The sequence below is a fragment of the Chiloscyllium plagiosum genome, unplaced genomic scaffold (genome assembly GCF_037043375.1).
Source record: "Chiloscyllium plagiosum isolate Xiang-an unplaced genomic scaffold, Cpla_swu_hap1 HiC_scaffold_42, whole genome shotgun sequence".
Taxonomy (NCBI): domain Eukaryota; kingdom Metazoa; phylum Chordata; class Chondrichthyes; order Orectolobiformes; family Hemiscylliidae; genus Chiloscyllium; species Chiloscyllium plagiosum.
In genome coordinates this window covers 72,085,238-72,097,885 of record NW_028270180.1, presented here as the reverse complement: position 1 = coordinate 72,097,885, position 12,648 = coordinate 72,085,238, and positions in this window count along the sequence as shown.

The window sequence follows — 12,648 nt, the reverse complement described above, 5'->3', positions numbered from 1 at the left end:
GGCCAAGTGCAGAGAATTCGGGTTCGCATGGATGGACATTTTGGACGGCATGGGCCAGTTTGGGCCAAAGGGCCAGCCTCTGCTATAGGATGCTCTGACTCCAAGTATATTTACTATTTCTCCTGCGGTCTCTGGTAGCACCCTAGGATGGATTTCATCTGAGCAAGGAGACTTGTCTACCTTTAGCTCCATTAGCTTTCCCAGCTCTAACGCTTTTGTGATTATGGTTGTTTTTTGGTCCTCACCTTCCTCAGTCTCCTTATCAATTACTGGCATGTTCTTCGTATCCTCCACTGTGAAGACTGACTGCAGTGTACTCATATTCCTGAACCCTGCTGGATAGGAATAACTAGGCACAGAACTCTGAGAGGTCTTCTTTGAGTCTTTATTGATAAAACATGGCAGTTGCATGGATAGTGTACATGCAAAACACCTCCAGGCAGCATCAGGTAACTCCCCGCCTGTCCCGTGTTCCACTCCCATTCTTATACCTCTGTGGTTTGTCGTTTTGAGTGGAGGCTATCGCTCAATATTATCTCCAAGGCAACGGCAGTTAAAAAGTCGCGTTCAGCTCAGCACTTTGTGGTTAAATCACATATCCCTCCCCCACACCCCTACGGCTCAGTCACGTATCTGACAGGCACTTCAGTTTCAGTGAGGCTGTCTGTCAAGATTCTGATGTGGAAGAACTGGTGTTGGAGCGGGGTGGGCAAAGTTAAAAACCACACATCACCAAGTTGTACTTCCAAATAAACCTGTTGGACTATAAGCTTTTGCAGTGAGCTGTGAGTTTTAACTTGATCAGGATTATCTCTATGGTAACAGTTAAGTGCTTCAACAATTACAGAGGCCATATGTTCCCCACATAATAGGTTCCCCTCCAGCAGTGTAAACTGCTATTCTGGCCCTGGGGATAGCTACTCAATCCCATCTAGCTTTCTGTGGATCTTTAAAGTTTTTCTAATCTCCTAGTTTCTCCTTGGTCTTTGCCAATTTGTATGCTTTCTATTTCAATTTGGTAGACTCCCTTATTTCCTTAGACACCTATGGCAGATTACTCCTTTTCCTACAGTCCTCCCTTTTCACTGATATATACTTTTGCTGAGCAGTATGAAAAATTATTTGATATTCCTCCACTGTCTGTCAACTGTCCCACCCTAAAGTCTTTGCTTCCAGTCTACATTAGCCAACTCCTGCCTCATCCTATTGTAGGTCTCCTTTATTTAAGCACAGGATCTTGGGATTGGATTTAATCTTCCCGCTTTCCTTCTGTATTCTAAATTCAACCATACTTAACACAAGTCTTTTATCAGATTACGAGGTGAGGCGATGTTACCTGGGTGTTTTGGTTTTCATTGTCAGAGACCTTCGCTTTGTGATAAATTATAGGATAGATATTCACAACAGAGTATTCTGGATGGTGTGAATGTACGACACAGTCTAAAACCATACATCACTGTCTCCCCTCAGCTTTCATGATTTGGAGATGCCGGTGTTGGACTGGGGTGTACAAAATGTTAAAAATCACACAACGCCAGGTATAGTCCAACAGGTTTAATTGGAAGCACACTCGCTTTCGTAGTATCGCTCCTTCATCATGATCCAACTAAACCTGTTGGACTATAACCTGTTGTTGTGTGATTTTTAACTCACCTCAGTTTAAAATTGCAAAATCATTATCTCCCACATACTTCCTCACTATCTAAGTTTGGAACGCTAATCCACTTGACTATCCTGCTTTTTCCAAAAATCTCATTTGGTGAAGGTGGTGAGTTTTGGATTCAGCTTTCCAGTTATTACCGTAAGAAGATAAGCTCTGGGCACAGGAGAGGCAAAGTAGCCCTTCGAACCAGCTCCACCATTTAATATGGTGATGATTGAGCTCCCCTCGGTCTCAGCTGGATTTTTCTGCCCGCTCTCTCTCACCCTTCAACTCATTACAAATTCAACATCTGTATCTCTTCAGTAAATTTGCTCATTGTCCTGGCATCCACCGCATTTTGAATAGGGCATTCCACAGATTCACAGCACTTTGAGATAAGTACATTCTTCATCATAAGAATAGAATAGAATCCCTACAGTGCAGAAACAGGGTTCTCGTCCATGGAGTCCATACCAACCCGATAATGAGCATGCCATTCAGACTCACCCATTCCCTGTATTTCGCATGGTTAATGGCTTAATCTGCACAGGCATGGACACTGTGGGAATTTAGCATAGCCAATCCACTTAATCTGCAAATCTTTGGACTGAGAAATGAAACTGGAGCACCCAGAGAAAACTCGCACAGACACGGGGAGAATGTGTAAACTCCACACAGTCGCCTAAGGCTGGAATCAAATCCAGCTGTGAGTCAGCAATGCTAACCATTGAGCCACCTCTGCTTAAAATCATCTCCTCCTATTAACCACCCCACGCCCCAGTTGGCTGAAAATCTATATTCCTGACATCAGAAAATCAGGTTGTGGAAGCAGATGTCTTGTAAAATTCAGTGAGAGTCCATATGTTCTGTGTGTCTGAATGGGGATCCTATACACAACACCCTCCAGTCCACACTTTTCATTTTCTTTCCAGAGACATGGCTCCAATGGCTTCATGGGGACTACAACTCCACAATCCATGAGGCAGGGACCACACGTGTGCGGGGAAACTGCGGGTTTTGGAGCATGTGCTTTGGGTAAGTATACTTTGCAGAAAGTATTTCACACTGTGATTGGCTGGAGGAGGAATGCATCTGCTTATAGTATTGATCAGTTGGGGAAGGGGGTCAAAGTGTTACTACATCCATGGAGGACCACTCTCCATCCCCAATTCATTGTAATAGTGGGAATCAACTAATGGGAAACGAAGAAGGATCTGACCCATTCTCCCAGACTGAAGGTTCCTCTTCTGTCCAGGATCTGCCACCTCCCTTTCTGTTTCCTTTTGTTTCATTCTGCTGTTACATTACTGACTTGCAGCAACTGAAGGGAAAGGAAGTGAATCCAGAAAGGGTGCAGAGTCTCACCAGGGACGGGAAGTGGTGGCATGGATCTGTTTATCAGTAACTCCCGTGAGAATGGGGAGGGTGTACATTAGGGGATAGTAGAGTCAGAATGGAGGGAGAGCGTAAGTGGGCTGGAGGGTTACAGCTTTGGGGGAAGAAAGGGGCAAAAGATATTCCAGAAAAACGAGAATTGTCTGCTCTGAATTTCTAATCTGTACATATTCCTTTATAGGTGAAGATTTGCAGACTGAAACCTCAACATCATGTGCCGGTCGTGATTAAGTTAACCAGCATTTGAAGAACCAAAGATGGAGAATCACTCGGCCAAAATCCTGCAACACTCTCTCTTCCAACATTGTCGGTTTATCTGCACCAAATGGACTGTGAATGGTACAAGACAGCAGCCTCCGACCATCTTCTCAAGGGTAACGAGAGATGGGGAATAAATGCTGGCTGAGCCAGTGATGCCCATATGCTGGAAACGGTTTCTATCTCTAGTTGCTGAAACCCAGTTGATGTTACTGCAGAATGAAGAGGGAGGCTGAGTGCATCCTCCAGGAAGAGCACCATCACATTACCCCTGCCTACACCCACACAGTAACACCGCAACACCACTGGAACAAAAGGCAGTGAAACCAAAGGAGGACTTAGATATAGTTCTTCGAGGTAAAGTCATCAAAGGGGATTGGAACACAGCAGGAACAGGAGACTGAGCTGGATGGTCAGTTGTTTCCCATTGAATGGTGGAGCAGGATTGAAAGGCCGAATGGCCTCCTGCTGCTATCTCCCAGGTATGTATATAGCCATGGAGCCCGGGTAGGAAGGAGTGGGCAGGGATTCTCCAGGCGATTGCACTTGCACATCAGTTTTCAGTGAGGGGTGGTTTGATGGATTTTATTTAACATTTAGGTCTTTCACACTAGGTTTGTGACTTTGTTTTGCTTTAAATGTAAATGTTTATTCCACAATAAATAAATCTAAAAGGAAAGACACGGAATATCTAAATATAAAAGTTTTAAAATTTCAAATGCCCTTTGGAACAAAATCGTGTCTACTCCTGTACACCATCACTACCCAGTTACTCACACTCCAGGGAAACATTCCCTCCCTTTCTGAACCTTTGTTTTGCTTTAACCGCTTTTCAGTTCGAGTTCTCTGTGCTGTGAAGCGTTCTTTTTTCTTCTACACAGAAGTGTTATCACATACGGCGGAGCAACCTTCCCACCATCAACATCATCATTCCACGGTTTTGGTTTTTGTTAATATATAATCACCGGCAGTAAACCATTTGTAAACCAATTGAATATTTCCAAACAAAGCCCATTACGGGCCAAGCAAACCATTACAAGTGACAGAATGGGACGGGACTGTATCAAAGTAGAGTTGTGGGGATAGGGCAGCGGTGGAGATAAAGCACTGTATCCCCTGCGGTGCCCACCTCTATCTAAAGGCATTGAGAGCATTGATACACACCACATGCTCCTTCTCCAAGGACACCCTGCTGTGTAGCCTTTATCCTCAATCATAGAATAGAATCCCGACAGTGCAGAAGGAGAGCATTGGCCCATCAAACCCCACCGACCATATGAAGAACATCACGCTCAGAGCACTCCATCCCTGTAACACTGAATTTCCCATGGCTGATTCACGTTGTCTGCACATTCCTGGATCCTGTGGACAATTTAGCACAACCGATCCACCTGAACTGCACATCTTTGGACTGTGGGAGGAAACCAGAGCACCGGGAGGGGGACCCACACTATCCTGGGGAGAATATGGGCACTCCATACAGGCCGTTGTTCAAGGCTGGACTCCAACCTTGTACCTGATGCTATGAAGCAGCAGTGCTACAGTCACAATTTAAATCAAAACAGATGATCCCTGCTCATTGTCACATTGCTATTTGTGGAGACTTATGCCCAGAGAGACATCCCGAGGTTCAGAAAGTGGCAATATAAATTCAGTCAACTCCAGCCCAGTTAGTGTGATTAACAGCCACACATCAATACTCCAACAGTGTCATCATGTACAAGGCCCAGTCCTGACTCTGATGAACAGTAACTGCAGACTCAGAGTCCTGCAGTGATGTGTGAACTCTACCCCAAACGGAGCAGGGGGATGACCACTTTCCTGTGTGCACTTACTGGTCTCTCAGTCCTGTTGAAGATGCAGCAAATCCCTTGTCGCACAGAGAGGGAAAGAGTTCCTACCTAGTGTGGCCTTGCTGTGGTCTCAGCAGGCCGGATGAATCACTGAATCCCTTCTCACACATTGAGCGTTTGAATGGCCTCTCCCCTATGTGGCCTCACTGGGGTCTCAGGGGGGCCGGATGAATCACTGAATCCCTTCTCACACATTGAGCGTTTGAATGGCCTCTCCCCTATGTGGCCTCACTGGGGTCTCAGGGGGGCAGGATGAATCACTGAATCCCTTCTCACACACTGAACATCTGAATGGCCTCTCCCCTGTGTAGTCTTACTGAGGTCTCGGAAGGAAGGATCCATCACTAAATCCCTTCTCGCACATTGAGCATCTGAATGGCCTCTCCCATGTGTGGGCTCAGTGGTTTCTCGGGGGAGGGATGAATCACTCAATCCCTTCTCACACACTGAGCATCTGAATGGCCTCTCCCCCTGTGTGGGCTCACTGGAGTCTCAGCAGCTGCGGCATTTGAGTGTGTCTCATCCCACACTGGGAGCAAGTGAATGACCTTTTCCCCAGAGTGAGTTCTCTGGTGTTTCAGCTGGTTAGAGGACTGAGTGAACCCTTTCCCACACATTGCACAGGTGAATGGCCTCTCCCCAGTGGGAATGCACTGATTGCAGATGAGAGATTTGAATGAATCCTTTCTCACACATGGAGCAGGTGAAGGGTCTCAATCCTCTGTGCCCTCTCTGGTGCCTCAGCAGATTGCAAGATCGAGTAAACCCTTTCCCATACGTGAGGCAGGTGAGTGGCCTCTCCGCAGTGTGACTGTGTTGGTGAGTGTCCCACTGGGAGGGGTAGGTGAATTCCTTCTCTCCTTCCCCACATTGACACAGCCTCACGCTGGTCCTGTAATGATGGTGTCTTCCCAGATCACATGACCAGTTAAATCCTCAACCATGCGCAAACATGGGAATGGTTTCTCTGGGCTGTGAATGCTGCTTTCCCTTCCATATTACCCATAATGATCAGGACCTGTGTGATTGGGTGGCTCTCATATCGCTTTCAACTGTGAATTTCCCATCTGTGAATCCTTTGGCTGTAAAACAAGTTATCTCTGTCCTTATTGCAATAATATTGCAGGTGGAATTGAGAACAGTTCGTAATTTACTCTATTATTTGTTTCTGATCAGGATCTGATTTCTCTGCTCTCAAGGTTGACATCAGTCTGTCTCACACATTGTTTCTATCCCTTTAAATGAGAACAGCAGTGAAGGACAGTGTTCCTTTAAACAGCCAGTCTCTGCACTTGCTCGAATGGCTCAAATGAGCAACTTAAAGCTGTAGCTATGCTTTCGTGTCTCCAAGGGAATGGGGAGAAGCTGGAAAAGAGGCTGGATCACTGAGAGGAAGTGAATTTCCCAGGCTTTGGAGAAGCAAAGACAAAACTGCAGGACAGAGTCTGAGTGGGACTAAGTTTTTTTTTATTAATCGCAACTTTTGTTTTTTTTTGTCCCTTTGACTCCTAGCTCATCCCACAACGCCCAGCTCCAGCTTTCCTTTCAGTTCTCTGAACGTGGAAAACTTGAACAATGCAATGATCTCAGTTATGTGTCCTACTGTCATCATGATGCTGAAAGTAAGTTCGCAACATTTTAAACAACTTTGTGCACTTAACCAGCAGAACTGACACCTCCTCCATTACTTACACTTCTTGACCCATGATACCAGCTTCTATGACAGTTATAATTCTTTGACCACTTGGTTAAAGCCAGGTAAGTCAGTTCCAACAACTATGAACTCGATCGTATCGAAAGAGGGTGCCCCTCAACAGACATTAATTTCCCAAATGCGTTTTTTTTCTTTGAAAACACTTGACATGTCTGGCAACCTGGCCATACAGCATACAGTAAATTGACAGTCTCAGTAGCCACTTCCAATCCATGAAGCAGCCAGTAACATACACCAATGAATTGATTTCTAACAGCAGCATTGCCCTGTCAAGAGAGATTGAGGAGAATAAAGCTGTCTTCTTGAGCATATCTAAACATGAAACACTTGAAATGAATAAAATTTGTAAAGAGCTCAATAGGATCGATACGGGAAGGATGTGCTCCCTGGGTGGTGTGTCTGGAATGAAATAAACACTAACTGTGGTATCTTTAACCAGCGTCCCCTTCAGCTACATCAATGTTGTGTATTTCTGAACTCATCCAGTTTCACTCTATTGAGCATTCCCATTGTTAACTGCTGTAATGTTGGGGACCATGCAAATTCATGAGGTTTGGAATTCTATTCCCAAACCTCAAACGTCTATCAACCACTTTTACTCACTGAGACACTCCTTCAATTTGCCCTCTTCACCAAACTTTCCTTCACCTGCTCTGATTTTCCCTAATTTGGCTCAGAATTAAGTGACCACAGAACTTTTGTAGTGTAAAAGGAGGCGATTTGGCTCATCAACTCGCCAAAGAATCCTCTTCCCTCATGCTTTTCTTATATCTTTTCCACATTCTTCCTCTTCTGATGTTGAAGGGAGGCATGGTGGCAGAGTGCTTAGCACTGCTACCTCACAGCGCCTGCCACGCGGGTTCAATTCCCACCTTGAGCAACTGTCTGTGTGGAGTTTGCACATTCTTCCCATGTCTGCGTAGGTTTCCTCCCACTGTCCAAAAATGTGCCGGTGAGGTGAATTGGCCCTGCTAAGTTGCCCGTAGTGTTAGGTGTAGGGGAATGGGTTTGGGTAGGTTGCTCTTCGGAGGATCGGTGTGGACTTGTTGGGCCAAAGGGCCTGTTTCCACACTGTAGGGAATCTAATGTTCACTTCATTGTACCTGGCTTCTTTAGCAGTGGATTCCTAATCTCAACCTTTTGCAGAATGAAAATGGTTTGTCTAAATGTCGCATGTGCATCGTTGCCAATTACCTTGCATCGGTGCCTCACCATTCTTGATTCTTTCACAAATGTGAACAGTTGGATTATGATTCCTTTTTAGCAGCTTCCCTTCCATCTGGGCTGCAGGTTATGTTTGCAGTCAGGACGAGTCCATGGACAGTGTACATATTCACTGTAACAGGTTCTAGCCTCTGTGCAGTTCCCTGAATGGTCAGCTTCCCAACATTCAGTGACGTATCAGTTCCATGTTCCTGATCCCTAGCTGTGCACGGTGGAAGCTACAGGGATGTTGAAGGGTCTTCACTTGGTTAAAACTAATCTGTAGAACCAGAATGCACAGCGTGAGAGATGCGGGTTACTGTCTGAACAATAGTTAGAGGAGAATATGAGAGTCCACTTGGCCCATCAAGTCCACTCTGCCATACATCAAAGTCATAGCTCACCCAATTGTGGCCTTCCCTTCATTTTCCTGGCAGGATTTGCTTCTTCTCTGTCCATTTGTCTGTGCCTGGTTATCCAGCGAGATGAATTGTGCAGGGACAAGCAGTGGACTTGTTACCTGGGTATCCAGCGAGATGAAGTGTGCGGGGACAAGGAATGGACTTAATACCTTGCAGAACTATTGGACCCTTAGGACACAGGGTGTCTAACAGACACGGAGAAACACATTATGATTAAATTAGACAGCTTCCCATGTCCCATTCCGTTCTTTTGGACTTTGTTGCTGATTTTGGTTTATTTTAAATTTTGGTTTATTTTAAATTGATTGAATTAAATATTAAGTGTAGAAAACAGCGAAGAGGAAGCCCCTTCAGGTCGCTATACAGAGGCTGTAAGCTCTCCCAGTGACTGTATAAAAAGCCAATGGACTGTTCTCAGCCCTTGCCCAATGCTCTCTCCTTTCACATTGGTGAGGGTGCTGACTGGGTGACAGGTTCCCATCCCTGATGAACATGAGTGAATCCTTTGGTAATTAAACAACAATCTGATAGGTTTTATGTTCACTATTCCTCACAGACAAACCCATAAATTGCTACATTAATTCCCCCTGACTTCACAAGCTGCCTTTCAGTTAACTCTTTATCTCAAACATTGAAAAAAAATATGTAAATTCTAAAGTGTTTTATAAAATGGGGACATGCAGTTAAGAGACAGATCAAACATCACCCCAAGATCAAAGAGAGATACTTCATTTAATATAAAATGAATAGTGCGAGATTTTAGAACATTTAGATTGAGGAGAAACTGTACTTATTCTATGTGGTCTGGGCTTCACGTTAACATGTGACTTTTTGAAACTAAACCAATGTCACATGGACAAGAAACTGTGGATGTGGCGGGGGAAGGGGGCGGGGGCTGTGGCAAGGCTTTCAATTACCCATCCAATCTGTAAACACGTTCGTACAGTCAGATCAGGGAGAAACGTTCACCTGGTCGAAGTGAGGGAAAGCATTTATAAAGTTCTCTTACCTCCTGGCTCAGCTGTGTCTTCACTCTGTTCTGCTGCTCTGTGTGTGACAAGGAATTCATTCAGACATCCCACCTGCTGACACACCAGTGAGCCCACACTGGGGAGAGACTATTCCCCTGCTCTGTGTGTGACAAGAAATTCATTCAGACATCCCACCTGCTGACACTCCAATGAGAGCACACTGAGGAGAGACTGTTCCCTGCTCTGAATGGGACGAACAGTTCATTCTGAAACCCCACCTACTGACACACCAGTGAGTCAACACTGGGGAGAGACTGTTCCCCTGCTCTGTGTGTGACAAGGAATTCATTCAGACCTCCCACCTGCTGACACACTTGCAGGTCCACATTGGTGAGAGACTGTTCCCCTGCTCTGAATGTGGGAAGAAATGCACTGTCATTCAGGTGAATTAATTACCAGCGAGTTCCCACGCAATAACAATGATTGGATTTTTGATTTTGTTTGTTCACAGGATCATCGCATCCCTTTCTGGGGCAGCATTTATCAACCATTCAAATTATCCACAAGATATTGAATAATCAACCGTATTGTCATGTCTCAGTATTCACATGTCGGCCCGACCAGGTGAAGATGGCAGATTCCCTTCATGAAAGGGTATGAGTGAACCAAATGGGAATTCAAACCAATTGACAGGATACCATGAGGCGAACCTTTTTTAAACTCCAAAATTATATTACATGCGAATTTCACTATTTGCAAACTACTGTCTTTTGGAGTTCCTTAACCACACAATTTTACCGGGACAGCAAAGTTTTATTTCAGGCAAAGTTGCATTATTGTTTAAGCAACTTATACTGTTAATAATGTATAACAGTATACCTGTTTCATTATGTTTAAATATTGTGTGCGTGTTTTTACACTGATTATGGAGCACATAATTACCTGGAGCAGTTAATCAAATGGCACACTCCTGGTCTCGATAGGTGCAGGTTAATAAAAGTTTTGTTGCTATGTATGGTGAGCATGCAGTTTTGTTGATCAGCTCTTACACCAGTAGTTAACTATTCAGATTCTATGTCACATAGCCATGAGACAATCGGTTCAAATAATTGATTGACACAGTAACAAACCGGCCTGAGAAGCAGAGTATTTCAGGGTTCAGTCCTGGATATGGTATATATATTTGAATAGCATATAGAAATAGATTGGCGAGCAGGAGGCTGACTACAACCATAACAAGACTGCCTCATTATTCACCAACAGCCAGTTTGTCTTCTGTATCAGTGAACCATTTCCAACTGTCACAATACAACTTTCTTCATATATCATTCATTTCTTAATTAGTTAAATGATTCATTCTTAAACTCGATAAATTCTTTGGAAATTGTGATAAATTGTCAACTGCATATTGTCAGTAATTTTAATCATGAGCCACCTAAAATCAACAAACTCCATATCCCGAAAAATAGTCTAAGGTTGTGGATCAACCACACATTAGGAAGGATGGCAGGGCACCTGAGAGGTCGCAGATCACCCACACATTGTGAAGAATGGCAGGGTCCATGGGAGGGGCAGATCACCCACACATTGGGAAGGATGGCAGGGTCCCTGAGAGGGGGCAGACCATCCACACAATTGGAAGGATGGCAGGGACCCTGAGAGGGTGCAGTTTATCCACACATTGGGAAGGATGGCAGGGCCCATGAGAGGGGGCAGATCACCCACACATTGGGAAGGATGGCAGAGTCCCTGAGAGGGGACAGACCACCCACACATTGGGATGGATTGCAAGGTTACTGAGAGGGGGCAGATCACCCATACATTGGAAAGGAGAGCAGGGACCAAGAGAGGGGGCAGATCACCCATACATTGGGATGGATGGCAGGGTCACTGAGAGGGGCTGATGACCAACATAATGGGAAGGATGGCAGGATTACTGAGAGGGGCCAGATCACCCATGCATTGAAAAGGATGGCGGTGTACATGAGAGGGGGCAGATCACCGACATATTCGGAAGGATGGCAGTGTCCCTGAGAGAGGGCAGATCACCCAAACATTGGGAAGAATGGCAGGGTCACTGAGAGGGGGCTGATGATCCACATAATGGGAAGGATGGCAGGATTACTGAGAGGGGTCAGATCACCCATGCATTGGAAAGGATGGCAGCGTCCCTGAGAGGGGGCAGATCACCCACACAATGAGAAGGATGGCAGGGTCTCTGAGAGGGGTCAGATCACCCACACAATCGAAAGGATGGCAGGGTCCATGAGAAGGGGCCAATCACCCACACAATGTGAAGGACGGTAGAGTCACTGAGGGGGGCTGATTAACCATACATTGCAGAGGATGGCAGGGTCCATGAGAGGGGGCATATCACTCACACATTGGGAAGGAGAGCAGTGTCCATGAGAGGGGGCAGATCACCCACATATACGGAAGGATGGCAGTGTCTCTGAGAGAGGGCAGATCACCCACACATTGGCAAGGTTGGCAGGGTCACTGAGAGGGGGACAGATCACCCACATATTCGGAAGGATGGCAGTATCCCTGAGAGAGGGCAGATCACCCACACATTGGGAAGGATGGCAGTATCCCTGAGAGAGGACAGATCACCCACACATTGTGAAGTATGGCGGTGTCCCTGAGAGGAGACAGATCACCCAAACATTGGGACGGATGGCAGGGTCCATGGAAGGGGTCCAATCAACCCACACAATGGGAAGGATGGCAGGGTCACTGAGAGGGGCAGATCAGTCATACATTGGGAAGGATGGCAGTGTCCCTGAGAGGGGGCAGATCACCCACACAGTGGGAAGGATGGCAGGGTCACTGAGAGGGGGACAGATCACCCACACATTGGGACGGATGGCAGGGTCCATGGAAGGGGTCCAATCACCCACACATTGGGACGGATGGCAGGGTTCATGGAAGGGGCCCAATCACCCACACAAAGGGAAGTATGGCAGGGTCACTGAGATGGGGCAGACCACCTACACATTAGGAAGGATGGCAGAGTCCCTGATAGGGTGGAGATCACCCACATTTTGGGAAAGATGGCAGTGTACCTGAGAGGGGGCAGCTTACCCACACATTGGGAACCATGGCAGGGTCCGTGAGAGGGGCAGATCAGCCACACATTTGGAAGGTTGGCAGGTTCCCTGAGAGGGGGCAGATCATCCACATATTGAGA